The sequence below is a fragment of the Schistocerca americana genome, chromosome 5, assembly GCF_021461395.2.
Source record: "Schistocerca americana isolate TAMUIC-IGC-003095 chromosome 5, iqSchAmer2.1, whole genome shotgun sequence".
NCBI classification, from domain to species: domain Eukaryota; kingdom Metazoa; phylum Arthropoda; class Insecta; order Orthoptera; family Acrididae; genus Schistocerca; species Schistocerca americana.
In genome coordinates this window covers 694,784,986-694,801,265 of record NC_060123.1, presented here as the reverse complement: position 1 = coordinate 694,801,265, position 16,280 = coordinate 694,784,986, and positions in this window count along the sequence as shown.

Here is a 16,280-nt window from a genome sequence, read left to right as displayed (position 1 = left end):
TTTCATCCGAATTTAATACAAATGCACAATGCCGACTTAAGTACAAGAGGACTGACACTCTAACTTGCTATGATTTGAAACTCTCCTGTGAGTGCAGGTTTAGTTTCCGATGCTTCACTTCAGGCTTACTGTATACCTTGGACCTTCTTATTGACGATGAAACACAGAAATTGCATCCGAATTTAATACAAAAGGCACAATGCCGACTTAACTACAAGAGGACTGACACTCTTTCTTTCTATGATTTGAACCTCTCCTGTGAATCCAGTTTTAGATTCCGATGCTTCACTTCAGGTATACTGTATTCCTTCGACCTTCTCATTGATGATGAAGCACAGAAATTGCATCCGAATTTAATACAAAAGCTCAATGCCGACTTATGTACAAGAGGACTGACACTCTAACTTTCTATGATTTGAACCTCTCCTGTGAGTCCAGTTTTCGATTTCGATGCTTTACTTCAGGTTTACTGTATCCCTTGGACCTTCTTATTGACGTTGAAACACAGATATTGCATCAGAATTTAATACAAAAGGCACAATGCCGGCTTAAGTACAAGAGGACAGACACGCTATCTTTCTATGATTTGAACCTCTCCTGTGAGTCCAGTCTTAGATTCCGATGCTTCACTTCAGGTTTACTGTATACCTTGGACCTTCTTATTGGCGATGAAACACAGAAATTACATCCGAATTTAATACAAAAGGCACAATGCCGACTTAAGTACAAGAGGACTGACACTCTAACTTTCTATGATTTGAACCTCTCCTGTGAGTCCAATCTTAGTTTCCGATGCTTCACTTCAGGTTTACTGTATACCTTGGACCTTCTTAATGACGATGAGATTCAGAAATTGCATCCGAATTTAATACAAAAGGCACAATGCCGACTTAAGTACAAGAGGACTTAAACTCTAACTTTCTATGATTTGAACCTCTCCTGTGAGTCCAGTTTTAGTTTCCGATGCATAACTTCAGGTTTACTGTATTCCTTGGAGTTTCTTATTGACGATGAAACACAGAAATTGCTTCCGAATTTGATACAAAAGGCACAATGCCGACTTAAGTACAAGAGGACTGAAACTCTAACTTTCTATGATTTGAACCCCTCCTGTGGGCCCAGTTTTAGATTCCGATGATTCACTTCAGGCGTACTGTATACGTTGAACCTTCTTATTGACGATGAAACACAGAAATTTCATCCGAATTTAATACAAATGCACAATGCCGACTTAAGTACGAGAGGACTGACACTCTAACTTTCTATGATTTGAAACTCTCCTGTGAGTCCAGGTTTAGTTTCCGATGCTTCACTTCAGGTTTACTGTATACCTTGGACCTTCTTATTGACGATGAAACACAGAAATTGCATCCGAATTTATTACAAAAGTAACAATGCCGACTTAAGTACAAGAGGACTGAAACTCTTTCTTTCTATGATTTGAACCTCTCCTGTGAATCCAGTTTTAGATTCCGATGCTTCATTTCAGGTATACTGTATCCCTTGGACCTTCTCATTGATGATGAAGCACAGAAATTGCATCCGAATTTAATACAAAAGCTCAATGCCGACTTATGTACAAGAGGACTGACACTCTAACTTTCTATGATTTGAACCTCTCCTGTGAGACCAGTTTTCGATTCCGATGCTTCACTTCAGGTTTACTGTATCCCTTTGACCTTCTTATTGACGATGAAACACAGATATTGCATCCGAATTTAATACAAATGCACAATGCCGACTTAAGTACAAGGGGACTGACACTCTAACTTTCTATGATTTGAACCTCTCCTGTGAGTCCAGTTTTAGTTTCCGATGCTTTACTTCAGGTTTACTGTATCCCTTGGACCTTCTTATTGACGATGTAACACAGAAATTGCATCCGCATTTAAAACAAAAGCCACAATGCCAACTTAAGTACTAGAGGACTGACACTCTAACTTTCTATGATTTGAACCTCTCCTGTGAGACCAGTTTTAGTTTCCGATGCTTCACTTCAGGTTTACTGTATCCCTTGGACCTTCTTATTGACGATGAAACACAGAAATTGCATCCGAATTTAATAAAAAAGGCACAATGCCGACATAAGTACAAGAGGACTGAAACTCTAACTTTCTATGATTTGAACCCCTCCTGTGAGTCCAGTTTTGGATTCCGATGCTTCACTTCAGGCTCACTGTATCCCTTGGACCCTCTTATTGACGATGAAACACAGAAATTGCATCCGAATTTAATACCAAAGGCACAATGCCGACTTAAGTACAAGAGGACTGAAACTCAAACTTTCTATGATTTGAACCTCTCCTGTGAGTCCAGTTTAAGTTTCCGATGCTTCACTTCAGGTTTAGTGTATCCCTTGGACCTTCTTATTGACGATGAAACACAGAAATTGCATCCGAATTTAATACAAAAGGCACAATGCCGACTTAAGTACAAGAGGACTGACACTCTAACTTGCTATGATTTGAACCTCTCCTGTGAGTCCAGTTTTAGATTCCGATGCTTCACTTCAGGTATACTGTATCCCTTCGACCTTCTCATTGATGATGAAGCACAGAAATTGCATCCGAATTTAATACAAAAGCTCTATGCCGACTTATGTACAAGAGGACTGACACTCTAACTTTCTATGATTTGAACCTCTCCTGTGAGTCCAGTTTTCGATTTCGATGCTTTACTTCAGGTTTACTGTATCCCTTGGACCTTCTTATTGACGTTGAAACACAGATATTGCATCAGAATTTAATACAAAAGGCACAATGCCGACTTAAGTACAAGAGGACTGACACTCTAACTTTCTATGATTTGAACCTCTCCTGTGAGTCCAGTCTTAGTTTCCGATGCTTCACTTCAGGTTTACTGTATACCTTGGACCTACTTAATGACGATGAAATTCAGAAATTGCATCCGAATTTAATACAAAAGGCACAATGCCGACTTAAGTACAAGAGGACTTTAACTTTCTATGATTTGAACCACTCCTGTGAGTCCAGTTTTAGTTTCCGATGCATAACTTCAGGTTTACTGTATTCCTTGGAGTTTCTTATTGACGATGAAACACAGAAATTGCTTCCGAATTTGATACAAAAGGCACAATGCCGACTTAAGTACAAGAGGACTAAAACTCTAACTTTCTATGATTTGAACCCCTCCTGTGGGCCCAGTTTTAGATTCCGATGATTCACTTCAGGCGTACTGTATACGTTGAACCTTCTTATTGACGATGAAACACAGAAATTTCATCCGAATTTAATACAAAAGGCACAATGCCGTCTTAAGTACTAGGGGACTGACACTCGAACTTTCTATGATTTGAACCTCTCCTGTGAGTCCAGTTTTAGTTTCCAATGCTTCACTTCAGATTTCCTGTATCCCTTGGACCTTCTTATTGACGATGCAACACAGAAATTGCATCCGAATTTAATACAAAAGGCACAATGCCCACTTAAGTACAAGAGGACTGACACTCTAACTTTCTATGATTTGAACCACTCCTGTGAGTCCAGTTTCAGATTCCGATGCCTCACTTCAGGTGTACTGTATACCTTGGACCTTCTTATTGACGATGAAACACAGAAATTGCATCCGAATTTAATACAAAAGGCACAATGCCGACTTAAGCACTAGAGGACTGACACTCGAACTTTCTATGATTTGAACCTCTCCTGTGAGTCCAGTTTTAGTTTCCGATGCTTCACTTCAGGTTAACTGTATCCCTTGCACCTTCTTATTGATGATGAAACACAGAAATTTCATCCGAATTTAATACAAATGCACAATGCCGACTTAAGTACAAGAGGACTGACACTCTAACTTTCTATGATTTGAACCTCTCCTGTGTGTCCAGTTTTAGTTTCCGATGGTTCACTTCAGGCATACTGTATCCCTTGGACCTTCTTATTGACGATGAAACACAGAAATTGCATCCGAATTTAATACAAAAGGCACAATGCCGGCTTAAGTACAAGAGGACAGACACGCTATCTTTCTATGATTTGAACCTCTCCTGTGAACCCAGTCTTAGATTCCGATGCTTCACTTCAGGTTTACTGTATACCTTGGACCTTCTTATTGGCGACGAAACACAGAAATTACATCCGAATTTAATTCAAAAGGCACAATGCCGACTTAAGTACAAGAGGACTGACACTCTAACTTTCTATGATTTGAACCTCTCCTGTGAGTCCAGTCTTAGTTTCCGATGCTTCACTTCAGGTTTACTGTATACCTTGGACCTTCTTAATGACGATGAGATTCAGAAATTGCATCCGAATTTAATACAAAAGGCACAATGCCGACTTAAGAACAAGAGGACTTAAACTCTAACTTTCTATGATTTGAACCTCTCCTGTGAGTCCAGTTTTAGTTTCCGATGCATAACTTCCGGTTTACTGTATTCCTTGGAGTTTCTTATTGACGATGAAACACAGAAATTGCTTCCGAATTTGATACAAAAGGCACAATGCCGACTTAAGTACAAGAGGACTGAAATTCTAACTTTCTATGATTTGAACCCCTCCTGTGGGCCCAGTTTTAGATTCCGATGATTCACTTCAGGCGTACTGTATACCTTGAACCTTCTTATTGACGATGAAACACAGAAATTTCATCCGATTTTAATACAAAAGGCACAATGCCGTCTTAAGTACTAGGGGACTGACACTCTAACTTTCTATGATTTGAACCTCTCCTGTGAGTCCAGTTTTAGTTTCCGATGGTTCACTTCAGGCATACTGTATCCCTTGGACCTTCTTATTGACGATGAAACACAGAAATTGCATCCGAATTTAATACAAAAGGCACAATGCCGACTTAAGTACAAGAGGACTGAAACTCTAACCTTCTATGATTTGAACCTCTCCTGTGAGTCCAGTTTAAGTTTCCGATGCTTCACTTCAGGTTTACTGTATCCCTTGGACCTTCTTATTGACGATGAAACACAGAAATTGCATCCGAATTTAATACAAAAGGCACAATGCCGACTTAAGTACAAGAGGGCTGACACTCTAACTTTCTATGATTTGAACCTCTCCTGTGAGTCCAGTTTTAGATTCCGATGCTTCACTTCAGGTGTACTGTATACCTTGGACCTTCTTATTAACGATGAAACACAGAAATTTCATCCGAATTTAATACAAATGCACAATGCCGACTTAAGTACGAGAGGACTGACACTCTAACTTTCTATGATTTGAAACTCTCCTGTGAGTCCAGGTTTAGTTTCCGATGCTTCACTTCAGGTTTACTGTATACCTTGGACCTTCTTATTGACGATGAAACACAGAAATTGCATCCGAATTTAATACAAAAGTCACAATGCCGACTTAAGTACAAGAGGACTGAAACTCTTTCTTTCTATGATTTGAACCTCTCCTGTGAATCCAGTTTTAGATTCCGATGCTTCACTTCAGGTATATTGTATCCCTTGGACCTTCTCATTGATGATGAAGCACAGAAATTGCATCCGAATTTAATACAAAAGCTCAATGCCGACTTATGTACAAGAGGACTGACACTCTAACTTTCTATGATTTGAACCTCTCCTGTGAGTCCAGTTTTCGATTCCGATGCTTCACTTCAGGTTTACTGTATCCCTTTGGCTTCTTATTGAAGATGAAACACAGATATTGCATCCGAATTTAATACAAATGCACAATGCCGACTTAAGTACAAGAGGACTGACACTCTAACTTTCAATGATTTGAACCTCTCCTGTGAGTCCAGTTTTAGTTTCCGATGCTTCACTTCAGGTTTACTGTATCCCTTGGACCTTCTTATTGACGATGTAACACAGAAATTGCATCCGAATTTAATAAAAAAGGCACAATGCCGACATAAGTACAAGAGGACTGAAACTCTAACTTTCTATGATTTGAACCCCTCCTGTGAGTCCAGTTTTAGATTCCGATGCTTCACTTCAGGCTTACTGTATCCCTTGGACCCTCTTATTGACGATGAAACACAGAAATTGCGTCCGAATTTAATACCAAAGGCACAATGCCGACTTAAGTACAGGAGGACTGAAACTCTAACTTTCTATGATTCGAACCTCTCCTGTGAGTCCAGTTTAAGTTTCCGATGCTTCACTTCAGGTTTTTATGTATCCCTTGGACCTTCTTATTGACGATGAAACACAGAAATTGCATCCGAATTTAATACAAAAGGCACAATGCCGACTTAAGTACAAGAGGACTGACACTCTAACTTGCTATGACTTGAACCTCTCCTGTGAGTCCAGTTTTAGATTCCGATGCTTCACTTCAGGTGTACTGTATACCTTGGACCTTCTTATTGACGATGAAACACAGAAATTTCATCCGAATTTAATACAAATGCACAATGCCGACTTAAGTACAAGAGGACTGACACTCTAACTTGCTATGATTTGAAACTCTCCTGTGAGTGCAGGTTTAGTTTCCGATGCTTCACTTCAGGCTTACTGTATACCTTGGACCTTCTTATTGACGATGAAACACAGAAATTGCATCCGAATTTAATACAAAAGGCACAATGCCGACTTAACTACAAGAGGACTGACACTCTTTCTTTCTATGATTTGAACCTCTCCTGTGAATCCAGTTTTAGATTCCGATGCTTCACTTCAGGTATACTGTATTCCTTCGACCTTCTCATTGATGATGAAGCACAGAAATTGCATCCGAATTTAATACAAAAGCTCAATGCCGACTTATGTACAAGAGGACTGACACTCTAACTTTCTATGATTTGAACCTCTCCTGTGAGTCCAGTTTTCGATTTCGATGCTTTACTTCAGGTTTACTGTATCCCTTGGACCTTCTTATTGACGTTGAAACACAGATATTGCATCAGAATTTAATACAAAAGGCACAATGCCGGCTTAAGTACAAGAGGACAGACACGCTATCTTTCTATGATTTGAACCTCTCCTGTGAGTCCAGTCTTAGATTCCGATGCTTCACTTCAGGTTTACTGTATACCTTGGACCTTCTTATTGGCGATGAAACACAGAAATTACATCCGAATTTAATACAAAAGGCACAATGCCGACTTAAGTACAAGAGGACTGACACTCTAACTTTCTATGATTTGAACCTCTCCTGTGAGTCCAATCTTAGTTTCCGATGCTTCACTTCAGGTTTACTGTATACCTTGGACCTTCTTAATGACGATGAGATTCAGAAATTGCATCCGAATTTAATACAAAAGGCACAATGCCGACTTAAGTACAAGAGGACTTAAACTCTAACTTTCTATGATTTGAACCTCTCCTGTGAGTCCAGTTTTAGTTTCCGATGCATAACTTCAGGTTTACTGTATTCCTTGGAGTTTCTTATTGACGATGAAACACAGAAATTGCTTCCGAATTTGATACAAAAGGCACAATGCCGACTTAAGTACAAGAGGACTGAAACTCTAACTTTCTATGATTTGAACCCCTCCTGTGGGCCCAGTTTTAGATTCCGATGATTCACTTCAGGCGTACTGTATACGTTGAACCTTCTTATTGACGATGAAACACAGAAATTTCATCCGAATTTAATACAAAAGGCACAATGCCGTCTTAAGTACTAGGGGACTGACACTCGAACTTTCTATGATTTGAACCTCTCCTGTGAGTCCAGTTTTAGTTTCCAATGCTTCACTTCAGATTTCCTGTATCCCTTGGACCCTCTTATTGACGATGCAACACAGAAATTGCATCCGAATTTAATACAAAAGGCACAATGCCGACTTAAGTACAAGAGGACTGACACTCTAACTTTCTATGATTTGAACCCCTCCTGTGAGTCCAGTTTCAGATTCCGATGCCTCACTTCAGGTGTACTGTATACCTTGGACCTTCTTATTGACGATGAAACACAGAAAGTGCATCCGAATTTAATACAAAAGGCACAATGCCGACTTAAGTACTAGAGGACTGACACTCGAACTTTCTATGATTTGAACCTCTCCTGTGAGTCCAGTTTTAGTTTCCGATGCTTCAATTCAGGTTAACTGTATCCCTTGCACCTTCTTATTGATGATGAAACACAGAAATTTCATCCGAATTTAATACAAATGCACAATGCCGACTTAAGTACAAGAGGACTGACACTCTAACTTTCTATGATTTGAACCTCTCCTGTGAGTCCAGTTTTAGTTTCCGATGCTTCACTTCAGGTTTACTGTATACCTTGGTCCTTCTTATTGACGATGAAACACAGAAATTGCATCCGAATTTAACACAAAAGGCACAATGCCGACTTAAGTACAAGAGGACTAAAACTCTAACCTTCTACGATTTGAACCTCTCCTGTGAGTCCAGTTTAAGATCCGATGCTTCACTTCAGGTTTACTGTATCCCTTGGACCTTCTTATTGACGATGAAACACAGAAATTGCATCCGAATTTAATACAAAAGGCACAATGCCGACTTAAGTACAAGAGGACTGACACTCTAACTTTCTATGATTTGAAGCTCTCCTGTGAGTCCAGTTTTAGATTCCGATGCTTCACTTCAGGTGTACTGTATACCTTGGACCTTCTTATTGACGATGAAACACAGAAATTTCATCCGAATTTAATACAAATGCACAATGCCGACTTAAGTACGAGAGGACTGACACTCTAACTTTCTATGATTTGAAACTCTCCTGTGAGTCCAGGTTTAGTTTCCGATGCTTCACTTCAGGTTTACTGTATACCTTGGACCTTCTTATTGACGATGAAACACAGAAATTGCATCCGAATTTATTACAAAAGTAACAATGCCGACTTAAGTACAAGAGGACTGAAACTCTTTCTTTCTATGATTTGAACCTCTCCTGTGAATCCAGTTTTAGATTCCGATGCTTCATTTCAGGTATACTGTATCCCTTGGACCTTCTCATTGATGATGAAGCACAGAAATTGCATCCGAATTTAATACAAAAGCTCAATGCCGACTTATGTACAAGAGGACTGACACTCTAACTTTCTATGATTTGAACCTCTCCTGTGAGTCCAGTTTTCGATTCCGATGCTTCACTTCAGGTTTACTGTATCCCTTTGACCTTCTTATTGACGATGAAACACAGATATTGCATCCGAATTTAATACAAATGCACAATGCCGACTTAAGTACAAGGGGACTGACACTCTAACTTTCTATGATTTGAACCTCTCCTGTGAGTCCAGTTTTAGTTTCCGATGCTTTACTTCAGGTTTACTGTATCCCTTGGACCTTCTTATTGACGATGTAACACAGAAATTGCATCCGCATTTAAAACAAAAGCCACAATGCCAACTTAAGTACTAGAGGACTGACACTCTAACTTTCTATGATTTGAACCTCTCCTGTGAGACCAGTTTTAGTTTCCGATGCTTCACTTCAGGTTTACTGTATCCCTTGGACCTTCTTATTGACGATGAAACACAGAAATTGCATCCGAATTTAATAAAAAAGGCACAATGCCGACATAAGTACAAGAGGACTGAAACTCTAACTTTCTATGATTTGAACCCCTCCTGTGAGTCCAGTTTTGGATTCCGATGCTTCACTTCAGGCTCACTGTATCCCTTGGACCCTCTTATTGACGATGAAACACAGAAATTGCATCCGAATTTAATACCAAAGGCACAATGCCGACTTAAGTACAAGAGGACTGAAACTCAAACTTTCTATGATTTGAACCTCTCCTGTGAGTCCAGTTTAAGTTTCCGATGCTTCACTTCAGGTTTAGTGTATCCCTTGGACCTTCTTATTGACGATGAAACACAGAAATTGCATCCGAATTTAATACAAAAGGCACAATGCCGACTTAAGTACAAGAGGACTGACACTCTAACTTGCTATGATTTGAACCTCTCCTGTGAGTCCAGTTTTAGATTCCGATGCTTCACTTCAGGTATACTGTATCCCTTCGACCTTCTCATTGATGATGAAGCACAGAAATTGCATCCGAATTTAATACAAAAGCTCTATGCCGACTTATGTACAAGAGGACTGACACTCTAACTTTCTATGATTTGAACCTCTCCTGTGAGTCCAGTTTTCGATTTCGATGCTTTACTTCAGGTTTACTGTATCCCTTGGACCTTCTTATTGACGTTGAAACACAGATATTGCATCAGAATTTAATACAAAAGGCACAATGCCGACTTAAGTACAAGAGGACTGACACTCTAACTTTCTATGATTTGAACCTCTCCTGTGAGTCCAGTCTTAGTTTCCGATGCTTCACTTCAGGTTTACTGTATACCTTGGACCTACTTAATGACGATGAAATTCAGAAATTGCATCCGAATTTAATACAAAAGGCACAATGCCGACTTAAGTACAAGAGGACTTTAACTTTCTATGATTTGAACCACTCCTGTGAGTCCAGTTTTAGTTTCCGATGCATAACTTCAGGTTTACTGTATTCCTTGGAGTTTCTTATTGACGATGAAACACAGAAATTGCTTCCGAATTTGATACAAAAGGCACAATGCCGACTTAAGTACAAGAGGACTAAAACTCTAACTTTCTATGATTTGAACCCCTCCTGTGGGCCCAGTTTTAGATTCCGATGATTCACTTCAGGCGTACTGTATACGTTGAACCTTCTTATTGACGATGAAACACAGAAATTTCATCCGAATTTAATACAAAAGGCACAATGCCGTCTTAAGTACTAGGGGACTGACACTCGAACTTTCTATGATTTGAACCTCTCCTGTGAGTCCAGTTTTAGTTTCCAATGCTTCACTTCAGATTTCCTGTATCCCTTGGACCTTCTTATTGACGATGCAACACAGAAATTGCATCCGAATTTAATACAAAAGGCACAATGCCCACTTAAGTACAAGAGGACTGACACTCTAACTTTCTATGATTTGAACCACTCCTGTGAGTCCAGTTTCAGATTCCGATGCCTCACTTCAGGTGTACTGTATACCTTGGACCTTCTTATTGACGATGAAACACAGAAATTGCATCCGAATTTAATACAAAAGGCACAATGCCGACTTAAGCACTAGAGGACTGACACTCGAACTTTCTATGATTTGAACCTCTCCTGTGAGTCCAGTTTTAGTTTCCGATGCTTCACTTCAGGTTAACTGTATCCCTTGCACCTTCTTATTGATGATGAAACACAGAAATTTCATCCGAATTTAATACAAATGCACAATGCCGACTTAAGTACAAGAGGACTGACACTCTAACTTTCTATGATTTGAACCTCTCCTGTGTGTCCAGTTTTAGTTTCCGATGGTTCACTTCAGGCATACTGTATCCCTTGGACCTTCTTATTGACGATGAAACACAGAAATTGCATCCGAATTTAATACAAAAGGCACAATGCCGGCTTAAGTACAAGAGGACAGACACGCTATCTTTCTATGATTTGAACCTCTCCTGTGAACCCAGTCTTAGATTCCGATGCTTCACTTCAGGTTTACTGTATACCTTGGACCTTCTTATTGGCGACGAAACACAGAAATTACATCCGAATTTAATTCAAAAGGCACAATGCCGACTTAAGTACAAGAGGACTGACACTCTAACTTTCTATGATTTGAACCTCTCCTGTGAGTCCAGTCTTAGTTTCCGATGCTTCACTTCAGGTTTACTGTATACCTTGGACCTTCTTAATGACGTGAGATTCAGAAATTGCATCCGAATTTAATACAAAAGGCACAATGCCGACTTAAGAACAAGAGGACTTAAACTCTAACTTTCTATGATTTGAACCTCTCCTGTGAGTCCAGTTTTAGTTTCCGATGCATAACTTCCGGTTTACTGTATTCCTTGGAGTTTCTTATTGACGATGAAACACAGAAATTGCTTCCGAATTTGATACAAAAGGCACAATGCCGACTTAAGTACAAGAGGACTGAAATTCTAACTTTCTATGATTTGAACCCCTCCTGTGGGCCCAGTTTTAGATTCCTATGATTCACTTCAGGCGTACTGTATACCTTGAACCTTCTTATTGACGATGAAACACAGAAATTTCATCCGATTTTAATACAAAAGGCACAATGCCGTCTTAAGTACTAGGGGACTGACACTCGAACTTTCTATGGTTTGAACCTCTCCTGTGAGTCCAGTTTTAGTTTCCAATGCTTCACTTCAGATTTCCTGTATCCCTTGGACCTTCTTATTGACGATGCAACACAGAAATTGCATCCGAATTTAATACAAAAGGCACAATGCCGACTTAAGTACAAGAGGACTGACACTCTAACTTTCTATGATTTGAACCCCTCCTGTGAGTCCAGTTTCAGATTCCGATGCCTCACTTCAGGTGTACTGTATACCTTGGACCTTCTTATTGACGATGAAACACAGAATTTTCATCTGAATTTAATACAAAAGGCACAATGCCGACTTAAGTACAAGAGGACTGACACTCTAACATTCTATGATTTGAACCTCTCCTGTGAGTCCAGTTTTAGTTTCCGATGCTTCACTTCAGGTTTACTGTATACCTTGGTCCTTCTTATTGACGATGAAACACAGAAATTGCATCCGAATTTAATACAAAAGGCACAATGACGACTTAAGTGCTAGAGGACTGAAACTCTAACTTTCTATGACTTGAACCTCTCCTGCGAGTCCAGTTTTAGATTCCGATGCTTCACTTCAGGTTTACTGTATCCCTTGGACCTTCTTATTGACGATGAAACACAGAAATTGCTTCCGCATTTAATACAAAAGCCACAATGCCAACTTAAGTACTAGAGGACTGACACTCTAACTTTCTATGATTTGAACCTCTCCTGTGAGTCCAGTTTTAGTTTCCGATGCTTCACTTCAGGTTTACTGTATCCCTTGGACCTTCTTATTGACGATGAAACACAGAAATTGCATCCGAATTTAATACAAAAGGCACAATGCCGACTTAAGTACAAGAGGACTGAAACTCTAACTTTCTATGATTTGAACCTCTCCAGTGAGTCCAGTTTAAGTTTCCGATGCTTCACTTCAGGTTTACTGTATCCCTTGGACCTTCTTATTGACGATGAAACACAGAAATTGCATTCGAATTTAATACAAAAGGCACAATTCCGACTTAAGTCCAAGAGGTCTGACACTCTAACTTTCTATGATTTGAACCTCTCCTGTGAGTCCAGTTTTAGATTCCGATGCTTCACTTCAGGTGTACTGTATACCTTGGACCTTCTTATTGACGATGAAACACAGAAATTTCATCTGAATTTAATACAAAAGGCACAATGCCGACTTAAGTACAAGAGGACTGACACTCTAACACTCTATGATTTGAACCTCTCCTGTGAGTCCAGTTTTAGTTTCCGATGCTTCACTTCAGGTTTACTGTATACCTTGGTCCTTCTTATTGACGATGAAACACAGAAATTGCATCCGAATTCAATACAAAAGGCACAATGACGACTTAAGTGCTAGAGGACTGAAACTCTAACTTTCTATGACTTGAACCTCTCCTGCGAGTCCAGTTTTAGATTCCGATGCTTCACTTCAGGTTTACTGTATCCCTTGGACCTTCTTATTGACGATGAAACACAGAAATTGCTTCCGCATTTAATACAAAAGCCACAATGCCAACTTAAGTACTAGAGGACTGACACTCTAACTTTCTATGATTTGAACCTCTCCTGTGAGTCCAGTTTTAGTTTCCGATGCTTCACTTCAGGTTTACTGTATCCCTTGGACCTTCTTATTGACGATGAAACACAGAAATTGCATCCGAATTTAATGCAAAAGGCACAATGCCGACTTAAGTACAAGAGGACTGAAACTCTAACTTTCTATGATTTGAACCTCTCCAGTGAGTCCAGTTTAAGTTTCCGATGCTTCACTTCAGGTTTACTGTATCCCTTGGACCTTCTTATTGACGATGAAACACAGAAATTGCATTCGAATTTAATACAAAAGGCACAATTCCGACTTAAGTAAAAGAGGACTGACACTCTAACTTTCTATGATTTGAACCTCTCCTGTGAGTCCAGTTTTAGATTCCGATGCTTCACTTCAGGTGTACTGTATACCTTGGACCTTCTTATTGACGATGAAACACAGAAATTTCATCCGAATTTAATACAAATGCACAATGCCGACTTAGGTACAAGAGGACTGACACTCTAACTTGCTATGATTTGAACCTCTCCTGTGGGTCCAGTCTTAGTTTCCGATGCTTCACTTCAGGTTTACTGTATACCTTGGACCTTCTTAATGACGATGAGATTCAGAAATTGCATCCGAATTTAATACAAAAGGCACAATGCCGACTTAAGTACAAGAGGACTTAAACTCTAACTTTCAATGATTTGAACCTCTCCTGTGAGTCCAGTTTTAGTTTCCGATGCATAACTTCAGGTTTACTGTATTCCTTGGAGTTTCTTATTGACGATGAAACACAGAAATTGCTTCCGAATTTGATACAAAAGGCACAATGCCGACTTCAGTACAAGAGGACTGAAACTCTAACTTTCTATGATTTGAACCCCTCCTGTGGGCCCAGTTTTAGATTCAAATGATTCACTTCAGGCGTACTGTATACCTTGAACCTTCTTATTGACGATGAAACACAGAAATTTCATCCGAATTTAATACAAAAGGCACAATGCCGTCTTAAGTACTAGGGGACTGACACTCGAAGTTTCTATGGTTTGAACCTCTCCTGTGAGTCCAGTTTTAGTTTCCAATGCTTCACTTCAGATTCCCTGTATCCCTTGGACCTTCTTATTGACGATGCAACACAGAAATTGCATCCGAATTTAATACAAAAGGCACAATGCCGACTTAAGTACAAGAGGACTGGCACTCTAACTTTCTATGATTTGAACCCCTCCTGTGAGTCCAGTTTCAGATTCCGATGCCTCACTTCAGGTGTACTGTATACCTTGGACCTTCCTATTGACGATGAAACACAGAAATTTCATCTGAATTTAATACAAAAGGCACAATGCCGACTTAAGTACAAGAGGACTGACACTCTAACATTCTATGATTTGAACCTCTCCTGTGAGTCCAGTTTTAGTTTCCGATGCTTCACTTCAGGTTTACTATATACCTTTGTCCTTCTTATTGACGATGAAACACAGAAATTGCATGCGAATTTAATACAAAAGGCACAATGACGACTTAAGTGCTAGAGGACTGAAACTCTAACTTTCTATGAGTTGAACCTCTCCTGCGAGTCCAGTTTTAGATTCCGATGCTTCACTTCAGGTTTACTGTATCCCTTGGACCTTCTTATTGACGATGAAACACAGAAATTGCTTCCGCATTTAATACAAAAGCCACAATGCCAACTTAAGTACTAGAGGACTGACACTCTAACTTTCTATGATTTGAACCTCTCCTGTGAGTTCAGTTTTAGTTTCCGATGCTTCACTTCAGGTTTACTGTATCCCTTGGACCTTCTTATTGACGATGAAACACAGAAATTGCATCCGAATTTAATACAAAAGGCACAATGCCGACTTAAGTACAAGAGGACTGAAACTCTAACTTTCTATGATTTGAACCTCTCCAGTGAGTCCAGTTTAAGTTTCCGATGCTGCACTTCAGGTTTACTGTATCCCTTGGACCTTCTTATTGACGATGAAACACAGAAATTGCATTCGAATTTAATACAAAAGGCACAATTCCGACTTAAGTACAAGAGGACTGACACTCTAACTTTCTATGATTTGAACCTCTCCTGTGAGTCCAGTTTTAGATTCCGATGCTTCACTTCAGGCGTACTGTATACCTTGGACCTTCTTATTGACGATGAAACACAGAAATTTCATCCGAATTTAATACAAATGCACAATGCCGACTTAAGTACAAGAGGACTGACACTCTAACTTGCTATGATTTGAAACTCTCCTGTGAGTCCAGGTTTAGTTTCCGAAGCTGCACTTCAGGCTTACTGTATACCTTGGACCTTCTTATTGACGATGAAACACAGAAATTGCATCCGAATTTAATACAAAAGGCACAATGCCGACTTAAGTACAAGAGGACTGACACTCTTTCTTTCTATGATTTGAACCTCTCCTGTGAATCCAGTTTTAGATTCCGATGCTTCACTTCAGGTATACTGTATCCCTTGGACCTTCTCATTGATGATGAAGCACAGAAATTGCATCCGAATTTAATACAAAAGCTCAATGCCGACTTATGTACAACAGGACTGACTCTTAAACTTTCTATGATTTGAACCTCTCTTGTGAGTCCAGTTTTCGATTCCGATGCTTCACTTCAGGTTTACTGTATCCCTTGGACCTTCTTATTGACGATGAAACACAGATATTGCATCCGAATTTAATACAAATGGCACAATGCCGACTTAAGTACAAGAGGACAGACACGCTATCTTTCT